The 17,128-nt window shown below is 40.6% G+C and overlaps 1 protein-coding gene across 1 annotated transcript in view; it reads left to right on the forward strand.

The window, feature by feature from the left end:
• CBX7 (chromobox 7) overlaps nt 1-17,128 on the forward strand; it is a 116,201-nt gene that overhangs the window by 11,696 nt on the left and 87,377 nt on the right. The gene's annotated exons all lie outside the window — the stretch shown is intronic.

Raw genomic sequence — 17,128 nt, forward strand, 5'->3', positions numbered from 1 at the left:
ATATATATTTTTTATCTATGGCAGGTACAAACAAGTCTTGAACTGAAACATGCTAACTAAACAGGATATCTGAAAAATTTAAATCTGAAAAAATACAGTGAAAACCTAAATATTAACAAGGAACTCACGAAGAGCTTACTAAATTGTTCTTAAGTGAAAGATAACTCAGTTCTCCTTAAAATATCAGTGCTAGACCTTCGTGTAATCTAACTGTTCAGATGAGTACGGTTTCCAGAGCTTTGTTACTTTCCTTCCTTAATATTGCCTTCATCAAAAAAAACTTGTATGTTTGCCCTTAAAATTCTTGACAAGATATTTTCCCTGTTGGAATCTGTTTCAGATCTCATTTTGTTTTGCTACACAAGTCCTCAGTAATGATGTGTCTGGTACAATGGAGCCAGATTCTTGAATATTTTATTCTTTTGCGATCTGAACTTCACCTCATCTCACAGGTGCGCCATCAGCAGCTTTTTACCAACAGTGGTACATTTTGGCAGACTTCTTGAAAAATAAAAAGCATACTTATAATCCTAGTTGACATTTTGTTTTAAGTCATAAAAGTTAGAATAGTCCCAACCAACCATGTGCTTGGTCCCAGAACATTTTTTCAGTGTATATAAATCATATACATACATACATACATACGCGTGTGTGTGTGTGTATGTCAGCTGCTGTAGGTTATCTAAGGCACAGTTTTCACGTTACGTTTGATTCTCTTTAAAAATAGTATGATTTAATTTAAAACAGCGCAGCAAATACCTTAACCTTTCTGCATACATGTGTGAAAGAAAACCTGTAGGAAATGGTGGTAAACCATGCCATGGACAGCAGAAAAAGCTAGCACTCCTTTAAGGGGATTGAAGCTTCCATAGGTCCTTATATTTTGTATTGGCAGTTGCTTCAGAGCCTTAGTCATTTGTGACAAGCTTGTGGATTCTCGCCTAAGTGCTTTTAACTATTCTGAAATCTATGCCCGGGAACTGAGTGGGTTTGTGATCTGATGAAGATTCTGAAGACCAAGATTGCAGGCATGCAGCGTTTCTTTCTACATTGCAGACTCTTCGTTAATAGTCAGGAACTCAACAATAACTTTTCGGTCATGAACAGGCTGGAATATGGAACATGGTGGGGGGTGACATATGTAATATCAGTTCATAAATAAATTCTTCGATGCTGCTTCACATACCATGGTATTTACTCAGGCAGTCAGGGCAGTAGTACATTGTCAAAATCTAGAAAGGTATGTATGAAAGTGTTTTACAAATGACCACATGACTGTCACCATATATGTGCATGTGGCACACACATGTCCTTGGCCTTATGTTGATTTTTGGTCTCACTATAAAAGTGCAGAGTTTGACTTACTTGCACACCACAGTATTGTATCAATGGATTTAGGGTATCTCTGTTTGCAATTATTTTCTACTTTGAATGTAAAGAGTTGAATACCAACTGGTTGTGTATTGAACGTTTGCAGCCTTGATAAAGTCCATTGGACTTAACACGTGGCGGCAGTTGCACTGTTGAAAAAATACGGTTTCCTGACTTCCTATGCAATAAAACCTACTTTGGACACTTTAATGGACTGCATTACTACTTGTTCAGTGTGTATTGCTTGTTTGTTTTACTAGTCCCAGCTCTGGCTCGCCAGGCCAGCCTTCTACTTGTGGCAGGGTGGTTACACCGATATGGCACCTGTTTCATGCTTTTTCCTTCTGTGAATTAAGTATACTATCGTAATCTGGGGCTAGTATTAGATGTGCAGGGTTTTGGGGCACTGCCACTTTTCTGCAGAAACCTGCTCATTTCTATACAGATGATCCATTTGGTGGGATGATGTGAAATTTAGCGTAAAAACATCCACGTTTGTCTGTGGGTATGCATCATTATTGAGATGTATGGGACCTGTTCCTACCCCCACCCACCCACATTCCTTGGTAATTTCGCATTGCGGGGGGGAAAGTTAGTTTATTTCTTTTTTGTGGCAGGAGCTTCCCTACGGACACCACTGGGTATGGAGATGCTACCTCTGCTCTAGGACTGACGGTTCTGTTGATGGTGCCATCCAAGGGTTTGAACTCTGCTGTTATTACTGTCCCTTCTTTGGTTTATGAAGGGAGTTGGATGTTTTTTTTCATTTTCTTCAAGGCCTGCTGGCTTAATTGTTTCAGTCTTTACATTACTGCGTTTTTTTTTTTAATATTATCTATATGAAGATGGAAAAGAACACATCTATGAAAGGAGAGTTCATAATCTTCAATTGAATGTCATGCTTGAGAGATCTTCAGTGTAGCTGCAAAGATATCCATAGTGGCGAACAATAGCAAATATTAAAAAATCTTAGTGTCATATCTCCCATCTCAGCGGAGGGTTTTATTTTTCTGCCGAGTGAAGATCTCCTCAGCAAGGACATCACTTAGTGTTGTTAGATGCACCCTATTGGTGTCATGCTTCATCCTCTGGTCTCATCCTCGTCCCTAAAAAACAGGATGGGCTCAACAATAATACACCGAGCACTTAGAATATTTTCTCCTGCCAGGGTCTTAAAATAAAAATACCTAGAAAACTCCAAAGGTATCCCCTTTGTTCATGGTGTTTCTGGTATGATTAAAAGAAGTTATAATAGGGTGTCTATGGAAATGATGATCCTACGCCTTCTCTGTGTTAATTTACATATTTCAACCCCTATTCTACTAGGCCAAAGGGTCCGGAGCTTTTATCAGGACTATAAAGATTTATCTCTTGCCCCGGAAAACGTATTAATTCTGCTTATGTCCAAACAACACTTTTCAGTTAAGACAAGACAAACAACATGCAATACACATAACATGCTTTAAAGGACAGTTTTTGCCCTCGTTTTGTGCAGGGTTCCTCACTTTTGGGTTCCTCTAAAGAGGAAAAAAGACAAAAATATATTTTTCTATTGCTTGTCATGATTTGTTTCACCTATGCCATTCTTCCGTGATTTTCCTTCATCCCACTGTCATTCTGCAAAATGTACAGCGTTTTACTTATCAAACTAGTCACTGTCAAGTAAAAACCTACCCTTGCAGTGATGCCTACTGGCTATATGTGAGGAGTGCGGAGCATACCTCTGCAGTCACACACTTAATAATGGTGATCAAGTGTAGATGACACACCACACATATGGAAGGAGAGAGGGAGACAGACAGAAATATACATTAGTAGCTTGCCTAGAGTATTAAGAAGTGTGTGTAGGTCATCCCTAGTGAGGAATTGTCTACTTAAGTCTAACTTCCTCAACTTCAAGCTACTTGGTCCTCGCTTTTCACCTCCCTGTTGATGCTGCGAGGTGCCGGACTAATACCATTTGTCCATTCCGAAGCGCAGGGACCCAACTCGGTGCTATGACATGGCGCTCGCATGTTCAGCGCTTCCCTGTTGGGCTGATGGGAAACGTAGTATCTGATGCACACTTCTTGTGCAAAACTTATTTACTGTTTACTTCTTTTTTGATGACTTATATTCCTTATCTTTGCTTCATTTGTCTACTCAGACCCTTTGTGTATCGTTAAGAATGGAAACTCTAAATAGAGTGTGTTTTATTTGAATTTTGATCCCTTTGTGATACACTGGATGGGACATTAGACGAAACCTCTCGTCCCATTGGAAGTGTATTAATCTACCTCTGGTCTCGTTAGTTTCTACGTGCCATGTTTATTTCGGCTATCTATAGTGTGTGTGTGTGTGTGTGTGTGTGTGTGTGTGTGTGTTTTATTATTATTATTATTATATATATATTTTTTTCACCTATTATATAAGGACAATGACTGTGTACTTCCTTTCGGACCCCTTCTTCACGCTTATGAACTTATATTGTCAACTATGTCAATGAGTTTGTTCTAGTAAACAGATCCACAAAAATGAACTGTTTATTATTATTATATTTGCTAACACGAGTTAACTGTGGTTGAGTTGATTGTCTATCGTCTAGGCCTCTCTGTGATCGTTTCATGCCCTTTTATTAGCCCTACCTATGATTCTTTTAGGGTAATGATGGGCTATCAATTTCCTTGATAGGCGAGCTGCTTCTCTTATACTCTGTGATATCTGGAGCAATTTCTCCAGATCCTTAAAAACTGTCCTATAGGCAGGTTCTCTCTGAGAGAACGTGGTTGGGAGCTCTCAAAGTCCAAGAAGCTGTTCCTATCTCTAGGTTTTCTATACAGGCCTCCCTTCAGTTGACCTCCTGCTCCAGATATTTAAATGTCAAGAACTGGTATCTCGTGATTGGTAGTCATGGTAAATTTCAAATAATGGTTGCAGGTGTTTGTAATGAAGTTAGAAGAGGCTCTTCAGGCTGGTATAAGTCTTCCAGCATTTATTTAGTACACAACAACACGGTAAGTAGAAATGCAAATCCCTCGCCGACCTCCGACACTTCTCCTCCATCCAACTCCAGCCCAACCGCCTCCCCCGAATGTAGAATTCTCGACATGCGTTGCATGCTGAGAATTCCATTACACAACACATCCCCCTCCTTTACAAAAAAAAAAACAAGAAAAAGAAATGAATAATGCAAACAAGAAATAACCAAAATGAAAATTCTGCAAAGCACGTTTTTACAAAACACTTTGTATGGCACCAAAACAAAGTTCACGAATTGCAACAATATCTATACTCGGGGTTACACTTTTTTTTTTTTTATTGAATACTAAAGATAAACCATAAGGCACTACATAACATAATCCCGTAAATACCCTGGGGGTTTACGGACCCTCAGACCTATTCTCTTAGCATGAACACTCCTTGCATTCACTCCCATACTCAGATCTGCTTCTGTCTCTTGTCCATGTTCAGATTGCAACTGAACACTCTGTTGTACACCATTCCTTCTATTTGCTAACAGATCCTCATCACCCACGAGTAAAAAAAAAAAAAAAACACTATCACCACCTGGAGGGTCCACCCTTTCCATCACATCCGCGATACAAAGCCACTGTCCTCTTGTTCCATTGTTCCCCATTACTCAACACAATATGAAATTCACGTACATCTGCAACTACAAACGGTCCACGGAATTTCATACCACCACTTCCTGCACATCCTGTTTTTATTTTCACCAGATCTCCCTTCATAACATCCTTTCCCCACAACGGCTGCGATGTTCCAACACACTTATTGCCTAACCCTCCTTCCTTTAACATTGATGACATCCATAGTGGCTTAACCTTTGTGCATACTCTCCTACCTCTCGTTTCCTCAAACGGTATCTTCCCCGTTACACTATGTGCAGTAGTGCGATAAGCCCACACTAGATCATTCGCCATTTATTTTTGCCACCTCTTATTGCCATATGAATGACCCCCTTTACCATCCGATTACAGCTTTCCACCATGCCATTGGCCTGTGGATTGTACAATGCAGTACGGGAATGGTGAATCCCTGACTGTTTAAGAAATTCCTCAATTTCATGGGACACTAATTGTGTTCCATTGTCCGTGATGAATTTTACTGGACATCCTTCCTCATGAAATATTTCCTCCATAATCTTAATAGTAGCCTTATTGGTGATTTCTTTCATAAATTTCACCGTCAATCACTTGGAATGAACATCGATAATTACCAAGGCGTATCTCAAATCCCACGGAACACCATTTAAAGGTCCGATGAAATCCATGCATAAGGTATGCCACCCTATACCAGGATGAGGTCTAGAACCCATTACACTGTTTGCCCACTCTCGATCTCTTTTCACTCTCCACACAATCAACACATCTCTCAACCCAAGCATTAACATCATTGTCAACCCCGGGCCACCAAAACGTTTCCTTTAATCTTTTTTTTGTTAAGGTTTGCCCTAAATGACCCTCATGAGCCAATTTAAACAACTTGTATTTCACACCCTCCGGAGAGACAAATCTATCACCCCTCACCACAATGTCCTTCGTTACAAGAGACAACTCCTCCAGAACCTTCACATATGGTTGAACCTGAACATTCAATGCACTCTCTCTTCTCCCAAAATCAATTTGACGACATCCTTCATCAACTCATCTTTCTCCATTCCTTCACACCACTCCTCGCGGGACACCATGCCTTGAGTACACTCAAGAACATCCTCAACACTTGCTACCGCCCCCTCATCTTCACACTCTCGTACATGTTGTTTATCTACATCCTGCCAATTCAAAGGTAAACGGGACAAGCAATCTGCCTGAACATTACGCCATCCAGTAATATACTCAATGGTAAACTGATGTTCTTCTAACCTTGCAGCCAATCTTGCCAGACGAGGCGACACCTTGTTAGCACCACCTGGTGACAGTACCCTCAACAATGGTTTATGATCGGTACGGAGTGTTATCTCACGCCCCCAAATGTAAGTCCTGAAATATTCAATACCCCACACGGCAGCCAGTGTCTCTTTTTCGATGACAGAGTAATTCTGGTCTGATTTAGTCAAAGAACGTGAGGCAAACGCTACTGTCACTTCTCCCATATTATAATTTTGTGAAAGTACAGGTCCTAACCCTGTTGCACTTGCATCCACTGTTACAATGGTTTTCGCTTCAACATTTAACGGTACTAACACTTTGGTTTCACACATTTCTTTTTTTATATTCTGAAATGCAAACTCTTGTTCATCTTCCCATTGAAATTTTTGTCCTTTGCGTAGCAGTTTCCTTATACTTTCAGTCTTATCAGCAAAACTCTTTATGAACTTGGAGTAGTACTCGATGAGTCCTAAAAATGACCTCAATTGCTCTTTGTCCTGGGGAGATGGGACCTTCTCAATGGCCTCCAACAGGTTCTTCTTAGGTTTTACTCCATGCTCTGAAAGGGTATACCCCAAATACTCAATTTCGTTAACTAAAAATTTACACTTCTCCTTCTTCAATGTGAGACCTGCTCTTTTAACTCTTTCCAATGCACACTTCAGGACTTGGTTGTGCCTTTCCAAAGTGTCCCCGAAACTCCAGATGTCATCCTGGAAATAAATCACATTATCAACCCCTTCAAACACATCACTCATCATTCTCTGAAACACACCCGCAGCATAGGCCAACCCAAACGGCATCCTAGTGAATTGGAACACACCATCCATTGTGATAAAAGCCGTCAACTCTTTAGATTCCTCATGGAACTTAATCTGGTGATATGCACTTCTCAGATCTAATTTTGAAAAGTACTTTCCACCCCTCCAAAAGTAGAATTAACTCATTCATGTTCGGCAAAGTGAAACCTTAAAGAACCATCAGATTTGCTCTTGATAACCACTGGAGAAATCCAGCTCCAGGTCTCAATACGTTCTATGATACCCTCTTGTACCATATCAGAAATTAGTTTCTTAACTTCTTTCCTTAATAGGAACTTTCCTTAACTTTTGTTGCACTGGGATTGCATTCTTTTTAACCACAATCTTGTGAGAATACCCTTTTAAGTTCTCCTAACTTGTCAGTCAAAACTTCTTTGTTCTCCTCTAAAATGTCACCTAGGGTGTAGTCTTGCAACATCATAACTCTATCCGTCGTGGGATCTAGTCTGATGTGCGGATCATATTGGTGGTGCCAACCCAAAATTTGCGGACCATTAGTGGCCACATAAACTTTCCCTTCAATCTGTCTCTTGCCAAACTTTATTTTAGCCAACATGAAACCAATGATGTCTATTTTTTCACCCTGATAACCACCAGGATTAATATCTTTCGGCAAAAGACGTATTTTAGGCCACTCTCTGGCAAACCTACTTTGAGGGACAATTGTGCATAACAAACCAGAGTCAGTTAGTTGGACACTCTTCCCACGCACCATGAAATTTGCTGTTGGCCTGGGCGGTCTAGGTACATTGCTCTTCCCAAAACTTATGTTCTCTATAGACAACTCTATCTACTTCTGCTTCCTCACCCGCCTCAAAATTCTCTTCATATATGACACCCACTCTAGATTTGCCGTTGGTCTTGCACGTACGTGCGAAATGCCCCTTTTTGCCGCATTTCAAACATTCTTTACCCAAAGCAAAACAAGATTTAGAGTCTGTATTGTGGAATTTGCTCCCACACCTCGTAAATATTTTACTTTGAGTTTTGCTTGCATTGCTAATAAGTCTTACTACTATTTGTTTGCGCACGCACACCCCTGGTGCCTGCTAACACATCGTTGCTTTCTTTCGTAATCCAATTTGTATTCACGTCTGAATTGTCAGTGAACACTCCCTCCTTCTTTTCCATCTCCCTCATACAGTACTCAGATTGTTCCACGATTTTTGCTATTTCAATAGCATCCCTCAAAGATGGGTTCTTAGCTGCCCATAATCTCTCCTGCATTTTCTTGCTGCAACCCTGTACTATCAATTGATCACATATCAACTCTGTCAAAACACCAAATATTCGTCGATGCTCTTTTCTGATCTTTGTGGCGGAGTATAAAATTTATGTCGCGCCATGAGAATATTGACTTCTCTCGAGAATCTCTTTTACAGTCTTGTCCTCGCTTCTCTGTACACATCAGCTTCCGGTTGACCATCCTGTCCCAGAATAGGAGGTAAGTACTTAAATATGCGTTGACCCTCCTGGTCCAGTGTGCTCAAAAGAATAGCTTTCTTCTTTGGTGGTCTCAAATCTTGTCCATCTAGGGCCACCAAATAATTTTCAGAAATGTCAATCCATTCATCCCAAGGAATAGATGGATTCCCTAGATGAGAAAGAAATGGAGGGGGCGGAACTATACCTTGTGCATTGGTTGCCATGGGTAAATTTACAATGTACAAAAACACACACACAAAAAAAACACAGGCTCCAAAGGTGAACTCTGCACCAAATATAGTGTGCACAATGAATTGTTGTATTGTTGAAAATACTTTCTTTATATTGTTTGGTTTCCTACAACCAAATAGTTTTAAAATATCATTTGAGGGTGTTTTCTGTATGTGGAAAGTTCCTACACATCGATATTCCAAGTAGACAACACACAAAGTCTGTATTTGCTACTCCCAATATGGCCGCCACGTTTTTTTTTCTTTACGTATTTTCCGTAGACGGTGGGGGTTGTTTCAAATGAACACACGCGGACCAGTGCACAAAAAAAAAAATGAAGTTAGTTGCACGCGCAATAACTATAGAAAGAAACCAGTGCGCCAATATGCAGCCTGGACGATAGTCGACAGACTTCCCCCAAAGAACGAAAAAGTAATCAGGAACGCTGTTCACCTGAAACACAGGAGTCGTGAGTACTAATCTCTCGCGTCCTTGTACTTCCGTGACATAGAGACTAAGATCGGCGCTCGTCGCCAATGTAATGAAGTTAGAAGAGGCTCTTCAGGCTGGTATAAGTCTTCCAGCATTTATTTAGTACACAACAACACGGTAAGTAGAAACGCGAATCCCTCGCCGAACTCCGTCACTTCTCCTCCGTCCAACTCCAGCCCAACCGTCTCCCCCGAATGTAGAATTCTCGTCATGCGTCGCATGCCGAGAATTCCATTACACAACAGTGTTCAACCAGCTCAGAAACTGCTCTGCTTTCTCATCACTACCCTGTCAGATGATGAGCATATCATCTATATACTGCTGCCAGACAATCACATGATCTTTAAAAGGTTTGTTTGATCATATATATGATCCATTTTAAATTGGTGTACATGTATGCTGTTTTGGGAGCAAATTTGCTACCCATCGATGTCCCCTGTTGCTGCAGGTAGATTGTCCCATTGTATTTAAAAAAGTTTTTTGTCAAGCCAAACTCATTAGGTTAACTAGCCAATCTCTTGTGGCTTTAAAATCTCACTCCCTTTCAGAGAGTAAATTCTCAATAACACGGAAACTCTCCTCCTGGCGTACTTGTGTAGAGAGATACCACCTCGAGTGTTCAGTCGTAATTTATCAGGGTCAAAATCTACATTTTCCAGAGTTTTTGATAGGGACTTGTTGTCTTTTATGTAAGATGGCTTCTGTGGAACAAACGTAAGAAGCAGTCTACAAACCCCAACAAAGGTTCTAAAATAGAGCCAATGCCTGAGACAGTAGGTCTCCCTGGCACTGGAGTATGTTTTGTTGGATAATGTGTAGAAGTATGAAATTCTTGGGTGTGTGGCTAAGGCAAATTCCCTCTCTTTATGTGTTATCCACCCATTCTCTTTGGCTGTTTCAACGAGGCTCTTGATCTTTTTGTATGGCATGGTTGCATCATAATTGAGGGATCTGTAAACGTGTTCATCCCTTGAGTCATGCATGCTCATGATAGTCATTCTTAGTTTGAATAACTATTTCTCCACCTTTGTCTGTTTTATTCATACATTTGGTTCTTGTTTTTGAAAGTGTAAGACCTTTTCTTTCCTCTCTGGAGAGGTTAAGGTAGGTGATTCCCTTAGGGTCTACAGATTCAATATCTATTATGGCTGCTTTTCAAAAAACAAAATCTGTGGAGGTATGGCAATGCTAGGGGGATTAAAAATTGTTCCATTTCAAATCTGTGTAGTTTCCTGTGTCTACAGGAGGCCTGTTTTGAAAAAAGGCTTTTAACCTGATTTTACAAGAAAATTCCACCAACTCGCAGTGTAAGTCATATTTATTTATAAAAGTAGTGGGCACAAAACAGAGGCCTCTATTTATAACCTTGATTTTACTTATAGTCAGTGTTTCTGGGGTAAGAGTAACCACTAGACTGGTGTTGCGTTTGCCCCTGGTTGTGGCTCCTTTGGTTTGCTCCTTGTCCCCTTTCCCTTTTATTTCTGGCTCTTCCCAACACACTTTCCAATTTCCTCTCCTCAGTCTCCATCCACCTCTTCCTGAAGAAGGGAAAAAAATGGGTGGTGGTGGGCCCATTGATGGTGGAGGTCTTTATAGATGAGACCAGAAGGTACATGTTACGGGTAGGTGTGTTTTGGAAGTAAGGGACGTTGTACTTTATTCTCTCCATTTCCTTGATTGTTTCTTCCACTGTTGTTGGAGCTGTATCATCAGAGTCTGAGGGCCATGACTCGTTATGTACATTTTTTTGTTTTTTTGGAGGGCGGGTTTTTAATTTGGCAATCATTCCTTATTTAGGTGTATATGATTGCATGTGAGACTTTTTTTCTTATCTTTCTGCAACCAGGGCAAACTGTCCTTCAAAGTGTGTTACATGTTAGTATTGACCAAATATTGTTGTCTGGACACAAGTAGAATAAGATGGTTTCCAGGGCAATAAATAGCTAGTCCAGATAGAAGACTTGGCCCTGCACCCTAGTAGAATATGGGCTGAAATATGTCGATTAACATAGAGGGCGTAGGATCATCATTTCCATAGAGACCCCATTACAACTCTTTTCAATCATACCAGAAACACCATGAATAAAAGGTTTATCTTTGGAGTTATTTTTATTGTAGCACCCCGCAGGAGAATTTATCTTCTGTGCTCCCTGGAATATGGTTGAGCCCATCAAGATTTTAAGGGACCAGGATGAAACCCGAACATGATGCATGACACCAATAGGGTATGTGAGGGTCTTCACTTTGCAGAAAAATAAAATCCTCCATTGAGATGGATCAATACGTGTAGGACACTTCAAGTGAGGAAATAGTTAGGGGTGGTTGTGTCCTATTCCTTCTTACCTCTCATCCCCTCCAGGATTCCAGACGGTGTTCCTGATTTTGATGTACACATGTTGATATTATCACCGGATCAGCTGTGTTAAGGAAGTCTGTAATAACTTGATAGCAAGACATATTTTAAGATCTCCAGGAAATTATATTTCTATTTCGGGAGGACCTTAGAAAACTGCTGTATGTACTCCCACAATGTCATTTCATAACATCCAAAAGTTTTGCAGCATTGGATGCTCTCCCATTCCTACTGTACCGTACACCGTTCTCCCGGTAAAGCGTGAGCGTTTGCTGCCAGAAAGCATTAAAGTTCCTGAAGCTGGAGCATTACACTTCCTCAGCGCAGACACTACTGCCAGGTATGTTCTTGAGTCTCTTGTTAGGAAGGCTAATTATTGTTCAGGTGACTTGCTGTTATTCTGATGTTGCAGAGAAGCACAAAGGCAAAAGAGGTCTTGTTGGAATCGTCAGTTGCATGGTTTCTGCAGTTACTCACACTAACCCCTGCACAGTCTTCAAAGGGAAGCAAGAGCATGTCTGCACATATTTTTAGCAGATGCTCGATCGTTATTTGGTGGCTGGCTTGGATCAGTGTGGGCGACCACGAGGTCTTAGATCTTTGTGGGCTGTCAGTCATTTTAGGTTTCTGAGGAAGCACACCTGTTGGCAATTGGAGATGTACGTGCACATAACTTTTCAGGCTGAATAATCTTCTGTAATGGAGAGACTGAGGATGAACGGTGGTGCAAAAGGCGTTTTTGGAAAATGAAGAGTCCTTAAAAGGTTTGCAGTGGACACGGGATCTGACACAAAGAGCTGAGGCACTTGAGTAAATGCTAGTCCAGAGCATGATGGTATATGTGAGCTGATGCCTTATTAAACGAGCAGTGTTCCTGTTTTCAGCTTTCCATAGCTGCTCCCTATGTTTGTAGGCCTGATAACATTTCAGCTTCACTGGTGGAATCTTGTGTAAATTCTGTAATTTAGCAATATGTGAAATCCATAAATTGTGTTTTTACATCACATAATTACACTCGGTTCAGGGCATAACATGAGTGCAGGAGAATAATGTGAACAAACCGAACGCGAGTTGCTGCGGTTTGCAGTGGTGTTTTTTTTTTTTTTTTTTTGTGTGCTATGTTTTTAGCACAAAACATTTGGAAGCAATGATGATTTTCATTGTAAACCACAGTGCTAGATGCTGGTTTTACATACATTTTCTGAAACTTTGTATATTTACACAAATTTCACCCACCCCTACTATTTTGCTGCATGCTACTCCGTGTCCTGCATGTTTTCCTTCATATTTAGGCAGCAAAGTTCGGGCTTGTGATGCTAAGTTATTGTAAATAACATTTTAATGATGTGGCCGTATTTTGAAAAAATACCCTTAGAAAGGCTATGCTATTTTAGCTTCCTTTAAAGATGCTCCGTCTATTTGTCCTTATAAATATATGGTTTAAAATATTTGAAAAATATTCTGGAATCTCCCTCAGCCGGGGAATTTTCTTTGGATGCAGTAACTGACTTGCAGAGCACCAGCCAATGAAGAGAGACAACATTTGCCTTTAAAGTATTCCCTGTAATCCGTTTTAAGACCAGGCCGCCACCTTGTAGTGGCGAAGGTGTTCCTTGACTGGCCATGCCAGCAAGATAACAATAACCTTGCCTGGAAATCAGTATCTTCTAGACTACAGAAGAGGCACATTCCTGAATATTTTGCGTGTCAAATCTGGTCTTTTTTTTAACGTGCTGAGTCCAGTAAATGAAGTCCTAATTTGTAAAATCCAACCTAACACTTCTGTGTAAGATTGTGCCATCCTATCTTTAAAAAGATGGGGTAACTAGACTGCATTAATTGGTTATTTTCCCACTCTGCCCTTTTGTAAAACAAACAAGCATTTACAATGAAACGGGTCTTGCATTCCTCAGACTTAGAGCTATTAGCAGTTGTAAACGCCCAACTGGATTTTTCTTGCCACATTAAATGTAAAAAAGAGCGCGATCGCACTGCTACAGTTCACTCGTAGTGAAACCTATCAGCAAAAGTGCAACTATCTACGTATCCGGCAAAAGTGCAATTAACTATGTAACAGTGTCGATGGCATGCAAAGCGCTCGACTTCTGCCAAGTGAGATTGCGCTGCGAAAAAAGATAAAAAGTAGTCCACAAACCGGATGGAAAACAGCGAGTCTCGTATGTTTTCAGTACTTCTTAGCTGCGCTCGAGGAGGGCTCACCACCGGAAAAGGCATGACGTATGCATGCCTTCCACTAATGAAAGCAAGCAGATTTTAAAAGGCAAGACCACGAACCAATGAAAGACACTTACGTGACAAGTACGGGGCTCCAAGCCCTTTTCTAACTACTAAAGCGTCTCGCAAGCTCATGCGACGCAGGCTCGACCCTAAAAAACAAGACTGTCAAATGCACATATTTGCAGATACTTACAAATGCATTTACAAAGGAGTTTTTGACACGGAGAGCCGGAGTGAAAAATCAATCACCAAAGGTCTGTTTATTTTTGCTGCAGCAAAGAGGACAGGTTTACCACTGGCATCCCAGGCCCGAAGTAAAGTGTGCTAGCATAAAGCGTTTAACAGTGATATTTATACTCATACATCAAAGGATACATAAAATGTGTAAATAATGATATACGTCATACAGATATTTTAAGGAGTTAATCAGTTTCCACACACCGGTTCCATTCCCAGCTTTGTCCTTGCCTCCCTTCTGCAGCTGCCTGACTCCCCACATTCTTGAGACCCTTCAAAGGATTACGTGGTTCAAAGGTATAGATATCAGCCTTTCCCTCCCCAAAATACCACAGCCGAGGTCAGTTAGTTATTTGAACACACAATTATAATGAGTACAGTGCCCCAGTTAGGGAAAGAAACCAGCTGCAAGCCTATGGCGTGGAACCAGGCTTATTTTACCTAAACAAATATACATAAGATAACATATGTGATAGACAGTGCGTTCAGAGACAACAAAAGCTCAAACTTACACGTGTAAAAGGAACGAAGCAATTCAAAATGGATTCTAACAATCGACCCTTTTTGAGTTTTTTTTCTTCTGAACATAATCAACGTTTGAATAGTTCTAAATTTCCTCATATATGTTGAATTTTACTCCTACTTCCTTGTAATTTGCATTCATGGGGACATAAACAACCGATGGGTATGAGCAACCAGTATCTGTAGTGAGGATAGTGGGGTCAATAGCCATTAGAGAATTTATCTCTTCTCTCTGCATCATAGCTCGATTGGTTTCTAGTATTTTCACTGGCGGAAGTTTACACAATTTTAAACAGGAACAGAGAGCAGGTAAGCACTGTACTAATAAACAACTTAATACAATAGCTATTATTATAAAAAGTATGTCTTTAAACAACCAGCCCCACCCCCCAAACCAAGACCATAACCATGATAAACTCAAATCGCCTCCTTCATATTGGCCCCCCTTTTCAAATACCTGTACTGCTTCTTTTATTTTCCCAATATCCAATTCTATCTCTGATGACTTGTTGACAAAATAACAGCACTTTTGCTGGTACTGATGTTGGATTAAAACACATACTCCTCCTTGTTGTACTGTAATCAAGTCTAGGGCAAGCCGATTTTGTATCGCCAATTGGGCTGCAGAGTTTATCTCTATCTGTACACTTCCTATGGCCTCCCTGGTGGCATTAAATGCAATGGCTAATTCAGCTGACATATTCATCATTGCCAGTTGTAAATCGAAAATTCCAAATCCTGGAATAAGAACATGTAACACTTGAAATACCCAGTTCTTTCGCTCCTCCAGTATGGGTGTCCCTCGTTTGTACCTATGTGCAAAACTCCCCATGTTAAGGGGCTGGGAAGATGATATATTTGATATCACAGTAATGTTGGGTGCCAAATATGCCAGTGAACATATCCCTTCCCAGTTTAGAGGTAGTACTTTATATGCAGTTCTTCCACATACGAAGTACATGCCTCCCTGGATTTGTGAATTTATAATGCTGTATTTTATTCGGGGCAATCCTACACCCTCTGGGGTGTCATGCTCAGAATTATTGCAATACTTGTAATCTTCCCAGATTGTATTTAGCAATGATACATTTGCCCAGGGTGCAACATATGAACATCTAGCCGTCCAGAGGGGGCCAAGGAAAACCCGGGACAATATTACAGGTGAATTTTTCCCATTTCTATCTTGTTCTCTGGAGGGATCATATAACAATCCTTCTGGATCTACTAGAATCTCATTTTCTCCCACAGTCAGGTTCCAATAATTTACAGTGTAATTTTGATGAGTCCCATTAATTAACGCTGTCCAATTTCTGTCTATTTTCTCCTCTCCTTCAAGATCCCAATTCCCTGTTTTTATATCAAATAACAAAGTGTAAACACACTGTTCAGGAGGGATCTTTCCCATGTATTTTGCCTCTGGGTTTTGCCCATAAAAATAGGTACCAAAACATATGGGAAACATTTTAAGTGTGGCATTCTCTCCAGGCATCGGGGAGAGCTTGTATTCTGCCTGGGTATTAGGGAGCACCGCACACCTAGGGTACCATTGATATTCTTGTTGGTCACATCTCCAAGTGGTATTTGGTACAAGACACACTTCCCCTCTTTCATATTCGCTTGGTGATACTGGTACTTCATAAAGGCCTATAGGATCCTCGGGGTGTCTAGACAAGTGCCGGCAAATCCAGCAGTCAGTGAGACTTAATGTCTCCGCTAATTTTCCATGAACCTTTATCAATGGATGTAAGGTAGGATTTTGCAACAATGATGCAACACCACTGGACATTATACATATTAACATAAGGGTCACTAGGTACTTCATTGTTGTTTTGTAGAAATAGTTATAAGGCCACTCTTCCCTATTCTCTAGAGGGATATTTGTCCTGCCAAATGGATATATTTTCATAATTTTATTGTGCTCTCCTCCTTGGTCCTACAACCTTTCTATGATACCGTTTTACTCGTCTCAACCGCCTACGCGTGTTCAAAAATATACCCACACAATTACCAAATATGTAAATGCAAAATATTGATATCACTATACTAATAATCATATACGTATAGATACAGATAAGTAAATTTTCCTTCAATGTTCACACCCACTAGGGTTCAGCACCGCCGTGCTTTCCACTCTAGCAGTTAGGCTGCACTGGTTGGTCCATGAACAAGTTTTTTTTCAAATACAGGACAATAGATGTTGGCTTGATCCTAGGTCCCTTATCTTCTCCTTTTCGAGTTTTAACTCCTGGTGAGTCTCAACTCCCAGTGAGTAAGTCGCGATACTTAAAAGTTCGTCTTCAGTATAGTTTGTCAGTTTCGTTCAGTGTCTCAGCAAAAATGAGGGCGGAGGCCAGCAATTTTCAACCAAATCAATGATGTGCTTGAGTATTAAACAGAAAAGGGCACCTTTTTTTTTTTTTTACCGCTGGGACTACAAACCGCACCAACCCTAATGGCTGGCCGCTTCCGTAGAACTGGTACTTGGTTTTTCTCGCCAGTCACAGAACTGTTAACTCCATTTACCCACTGCTTTTAACACAGATAATAGCGTTGCACAAGCTGCATCCCAC

Source organism: Pleurodeles waltl, chromosome 4_2 (assembly GCF_031143425.1).
Source record: "Pleurodeles waltl isolate 20211129_DDA chromosome 4_2, aPleWal1.hap1.20221129, whole genome shotgun sequence".
Classification (NCBI taxonomy): Eukaryota; Metazoa; Chordata; class Amphibia; order Caudata; family Salamandridae; genus Pleurodeles; species Pleurodeles waltl.